Raw genomic sequence first — 6579 nt, forward strand, 5'->3', positions numbered from 1 at the left:
TAGTTTACACTGGCAACCTATATCACACAAAGGACAGATTGAGAAGTAGATATATTAGGGGCCAAGAACGTAAGGAGTTAGGGATATCAATGAAGGACAAATCGCCATATTGTGCTTACGTCGATGCAGTAGGAAAGGCAGATCCTAGGTCTTTAATAGCTGGTAATCGAAGTGGAGTGGGTAGAGACTCCGCTCCGTTTAGAAAGGTCAAACATGAACATCGCAAACTAAGCTGGATGAATGATGATGAGATTACAGCTCTGCGCCTACTGAAAGCTGACTGGGAAGATGAAGACACAGAAAGTGTAGTTGTAAAAGGATTCATTCAACTTATTAAAGTTAGTCCCCTTAAGGTTATATGTTTTAGTGAAGCAGGAGTGAGACTGTGGCACGATGTGATTAAGGACAGCGCTGCATCATGGGATGCCACTGGGGGAATCATTAAGAGTAAACTAACAAAGAAAAGGATTTTGTATTATGAGATTGTAGTAAGTTCATCCACTTCGTCCGCTTCAACTCCTGTAGCATTTATGATCAGTGAACAACACACCCAGACTGCTGTAGAGGAGCTCCTCACGGAATTGAGGTGCAAAGAGAAGGAGATATTTGGTGCCAACACAACACCCATGCAGATTAATAGTGATAGGTCCATAGTGCTTTTGAAAGCCAGTATGCATATCTTCAATGGAGATAGCATGAAAATGTACTTGTTACGCTGCTGGAGAATAGTGAATGGAAAGGCAGATAGCAAAGATTTGAATTTTTGTACCATAAGAGCATGTAAGAGTCATCTGATGAAACAGGCAAGTCACATTTGCAAACAACAGTACAATACTAGAGATTGTAGGTTTAAGTTGGCTATGTTCATCTTCAGCGCTTTAGTTAATGCCAAAACACTGAAACAAGCAGGTAATATAGTATCTGCTGCTTGTATTGTACTTGGTAGCAAAAGGAACTCCAGCGAGGTGGCAGCTAGTCTTGGCCGCATTGAGGATGAAACACAGAAGCTGCCAGGAATTGCAGGAATTATTGATAAAGAGCATGATCGACAAGACAATTCATATGACACTGCGGTTGATGATATATTTGACTTGACTGCTGATGTTTGTGAAGGTACATCTCCCTTCAAAGACTATTTTGAACAACTAAGGGCTACAGCCAATAATACAATTAAAACCAGCAATGACACAGGTGAAAATCAATACCATGGAGAAACTATTTTAAACAAACTGTTCTCAAACTTCCTCCCAACTATTCCAATATGGTCAGATCTACTCTCAGGTGATTTGCAGCGATTCTCTGGAGCCTATGCTGCACAAATAAACCATGGTAAGAAAAGCACAGCTATTAGTGAGGCCATGTTCAAAAACACAAAAGTGTTGCTTTTACGAAATGAGAAACACAGAATTGACGAATGTATACAGCGCATACGCTCACTATACAAGCAGTCAGCCATAGATTTCATTGCCAAAGTAGGCTACAGGATATCACAGGCATCACAGCGTCCACACCCACCACCTGTAGAAGAGTGGAACAAAAAGAGAACTCTGCCGCCACAGCTGAGACGCTCTTATCAAAATAAGCCACAAGCAAATTCAAAGATTTTCTTACAAAATGACAGCTCAGCAAGTGTGCCAGACAAAACAAAGGCACAAAACAGAGGCACAAATGAGGAAATATGCAATAGTATATGCAGGTTTGCAAATAATGAGAGTAATTGTTGGCTAAATGCAACCCTACAATCGATACTGCATCTGCAAGTAGTACAAGATAAATTGAAACAGTTGACACCTACTTATATGGTTGCGATGTCATCAATGCCAGGGAATTTAGCAGCTCTCATCCAAGCGTTTTTTCAAAATCCAGGGCACACATTTGATGCTAAAACAATCCATGGTGTCACTCAAGAATTAGTCAAGAGCATCCCAGCGTTGTCCTTGTCAATGCACAATGACCCACTAGATTTGATACACAAATTATTAATCTGGTTGCATGATTGTAGTGTCCAAACAACTGCTATGGCAAAACATACAGACATCTGTAAAAAATGTGCATCGAAAGTTGAAAGCATTTCATGCGCGCCTACTGTTTTTGCATTACCGCTGACACAGAAATGTGAGTCCCTCAATTCTCTTTTCGAACACACAATCATGGAAGGTGAAGGTCAACAGAGATGTACAGCATGTGGTTCAGAAATGAAGAGACAAATATGTTGGATTGATGCTCCTGATGTCATTACTCTTTCTGTGTCCCGTGTTGATAATGGTGGGACGGTGCTCCACACGCCTGTAGTCCCATCTGATATAATCGAAATTCCCATTCGTGACAGCAGTAAAATTAAGTATAAGTTGGGCTCAATCATTTGTCATGTAGGCTCAGTGGCCAAAGCCGGACACTTCTGGGCACATTTGCTTTATGACAATGTTGTAATTAGAGCAGATGATACAAATATAGACATCCTTCAACCAGCAAATGCATTGCAATTGGCAAAACCACATGGGTACATTTATTTCTATGTGAAATGTAATGATGCATCACTTAATGCTGTTATCACAATAGAGGACAATTTGGAAGATATTGGCCATGGTGTGGATGTGTTTTTTTGCAATGAAAGACCAAATCACAATATGTGTGAAGCCATACCATTACCAATACTAACATTTCTAAAACAGACATCTGCTTTCCAAAAATGTCACACACGGCTTGCAGCAGCAGCAGCAGCAGCGCAGTCCCCAGCATTGTTTAAAAGAGCGCTTGAGAAACTTGCCAACACTCAGGTGGTGTCATTAGTGTCTCGGCAATTTTCTATGACAGACGTGTACCACATATTAAACAGCTTTGTGAATGACACACTTGGGGCTCCTTTCCTTGGAAATGACCTGCTTTGCCTTAAAAGTCTTGGTCGCTATATTTGTACTCAATGTGGTGACCAGGCCGTACCATCTAGAAAGAACATATCAGAACTCATAGTGCAGCCACTTGAAGTGTCACAAAAAGGCATCTTGGACACAGTTGCCAAAATATGTTCTGCTCAACTTGACCAATGTGAAACATGTAAGCAGGACTTAAGCTTATCAACCTATCAAGTAATTCACAGCCCACAGACTTTACTTCTCCTGCTAAGATCTGGTGCAGAAATTCCCAAAACGTTCACTCTCTCCTGTCTGTACCACCAAAATGATTATGCTGTGTCCAGCATTTGTGCATTTTTTGACAAGTCACCATATGTGTCATTGTACACGTGTAAAGACCAGCAATGGCATATCATGACAAAAGCATCCAATGACACAGCAGGCTATACCTTTGAGCTGATGCTAAAAATACTGACCACAGCTAGTTGCTTTGTCGTGTCATACGAGAAAACTAATAGTGTGAAACTAATCAACTTTCAGCAGGTCGAACAAAAACATAAATGCACAGACAGATGCAAACTACACAAGCAGACAAGGGCTAGAAAAGGGAGATCCATTCCAACGGCAGCTGTGGAGAATAACGAGTGGCTGAGTGATAAGATGATCGATGAGTACCATAAGCTCTTGCTTTCGAGTGTTGAAAGAAAAAAAAATGCATTTATTTGTCCCAGCACTTTTGTAAGCCAACAGTTACAGAGTTTTTGGTGTGATGACATCAGTGTCCTCCCAGATGTACCACGAGCATCACGCAATTGGTGGAACTACGAGTTGGTGATATTGCCCGTCAACGCAAATAAGTCCCATTGGGGAGCCATCGCGGTAGATTTCACCAAAAAGACAGTGAATGGTGATGTTATAGTATTAGATGTTGTGATAATGGATTCACTACGTGTGCATGAGCAAGACCTGGTTAAGGCATTTTTTCCACTGCAAAGGTACTTAGCATTACAGTACTTTGCATTGTATGGTAGAGGTATGGGTATTACATTTAGATATGAGTGTTATCACAGTTGTCCCAATTTCATAGAACAAACTGACGGCAGCAGCTGTGGTATTTTCACTTGTTTGTTTTCCAAAGCTGTTCTGTTTGATGTGAGCCTCAACACTTTCAAAAGCCACCGTGAAAAGCGAGATTGTGTTATGCATGAGTTGTCAGGCAAAAAGATATTTATCTGAGTACAAAGTTAAAGCATGTACTGTGATTTACTGTATCTTGGACAAACTACCTAAAAGGCTCTGTTGTGTCTGTTGTAGGAGAACGTCACAAATGGAGGATGCGAGGGACCAGAACTGACATGTTCCCAAGACACCAGGAGGGAACATCATTTTGGTCTTCCTTTTTTTCCTTTAGGTTTTGATTTAATCAAATGTTTTCTTCTTTTTTTCTTTTGTCTTTGTGCTTACTGTGATCATCTAAAAACAAACATTAGAGCACAGGACTATGCAATGTTTGGACTGAGCTGGTTCTGCTTTATATACGTACATCTATCTATTGATCAATTTGTGTGTGTGTGTACAATGTTTGCACTTTAAGTTTGCTGTGTTGCACTTTTGAGTGATGTTTGCACTTCAGTATATTGCATGTTATACTTTTTTATACATTTGAGTGATGTTTGCACGTTGGTACATTGCATGTTGTACCCGTTTATTATACATTTGAGTGATCTTTGCACTTAGGTACGTTGCACGCAGTACCATTTTATACTTTTGAGTGTGGTTTGCACTTCCTAGAACTTCCACATTTTTACAGTTTTGCATGATGATTGTGTTTGAATAATGTTTGCTGTTATTAACACACACACATATAGTAAATTGATCAAATCTGTGACTACTAAACTACTAAAGTAGCCTCTCAGTCCACCTTAAGACAATTGGCAATGTTTAAAAACAAATATTGGAAAATGTATTTATATATATTCTGTTTTTGATAAATTGTACACTGTTTTATTAGTAAAGAGTAATTAAAAGGTCTTTTTTTAAACTTTCAAAGCCTGTCTGTATTCTTTTATGGTGTGGGGTTGTGTGGCCACTTGTATACACTATTGGGTTAGGGTATGGCCACTTGTATACACTATTGTCTGAAAAGGGCCCTTTTCTGACCCCTGACCTCACTGGACGGCCCGCCACTTTTTTCTACACCTTAGTGCCGCTTAGCGGAGAGTGTGGCTGTGTAGAGGGGGTCTCCCCGAACGCGTGCGTACCTCAGAAGTTCCGGCACTAAGCACCGTCTCCTGTCCAGTGTCCAATTTGTATAGGCTATGCACTGAAAAGGGCCCTTTTCTGACCCTTGACCTCACTGGACGGCCCGCCACTTTTTTTTACACCTTAGTGCCGCTTAGCGGAGAGTGTGGCTGTGTAGAGGGGGTCTCCCCGAACGCGTGCGTACCTCAGAAGTTCCGGCACTAAGCACCGTCTCCTGTCCAGTGTCCAATTTGTATAGGCTATGCACTGAAAAGGGCCCTTTTCTGACCCTTGACCTCACTGGACGGCCCGCCACTTTTTTTTACACCTTAGTGCCGCTTAGCGGAGAGTGTGGCTGTGTAGAGGGGGTCTCCCCGAACGCGTGCGTACCTCAGAAGTTCCAGCACTAAGCACCGTCTCCTGTCCAGTGTCCAATTTGTATAGGCTATGCACTGAAAAGGGCCCTTTTCTGACCCTTGACCTCACTGGACGGCCCGCCACTTTTTTTTACACCTTAGTGCCGCTTAGCGGAGAGTGTGGCTGTGTAGAGGGGGTCTCCCCGAACGCGTGCGTACCTCAGAAGTTCCGGCACTAAGCACCGTCTCCTGTCCAGTGTCCAATTTGTATAGGCTATGCACTGAAAAGGGCCCTTTTCTGACCCTTGACCTCACTGGACGGCCCGCCACTTTTTTTTACACCTTAGTGCCGCTTAGCGGAGAGTGTGGCTGTGTAGAGGGGGTCTCCCCGAACGCGTGCGTACCTCAGAAGTTCCGGCACTAAGCACCGTCTCCTGTCCAGTGTCCAATTTGTATAGGCTATGCACTGAAAAGGGCCCTTTTCTGACCCTTGACCTCACTGGACGGCCCGCCACTTTTTTTTACACCTTAGTGCCGCTTAGCGGAGAGTGTGGCTGTGTAGAGGGGGTCTCCCCGAACGCGTGCGTACCTCAGAAGTTCCGGCACTAAGCACCGTCTCCTGTCCAGTGTCCAATTTGTATAGGCTATGCACTGAAAAGGGCCCTTTTCTGACCCTTGACCTCACTGGACGGCCCGCCACTTTTTTTTACACCTTAGTGCCGCTTAGCGGAGAGTGTGGCTGTGTAGAGGGGGTCTCCCCGAACGCGTGCGTACCTCAGAAGTTCCGGCACTAAGCACCGTCTCCTGTCCAGTGTCCAATTTGTATAGGCTATGCACTGAAAAGGGCCCTTTTCTGACCCTTGACCTCACTGGACGGCCCGCCACTTTTTTTTACACCTTAGTGCCGCTTAGCGGAGAGTGTGGCTGTGTAGAGGGGGTCTCCCCGAACGCGTGCGTACCTCAGAAGTTCCGGCACTAAGCACCGTCTCCTGTCCAGTGTCCAATTTGTATAGGCTATGCACTGAAAAGGGCCCTTTTCTGACCCTTGACCGCACTGGACGGCTAGCCACTTTTTTTTACACCTTAGTGCCGCTTAGCGGAGAGTGTGGCTGTGTAGAGGGGGTCTCCCC

Source organism: Gymnoscopelus braueri (genome assembly GCF_963280865.1).
Source record: "Gymnoscopelus braueri genome assembly, chromosome: 1".
Classification (NCBI taxonomy): Eukaryota; Metazoa; Chordata; class Actinopteri; order Myctophiformes; family Myctophidae; genus Gymnoscopelus; species Gymnoscopelus braueri.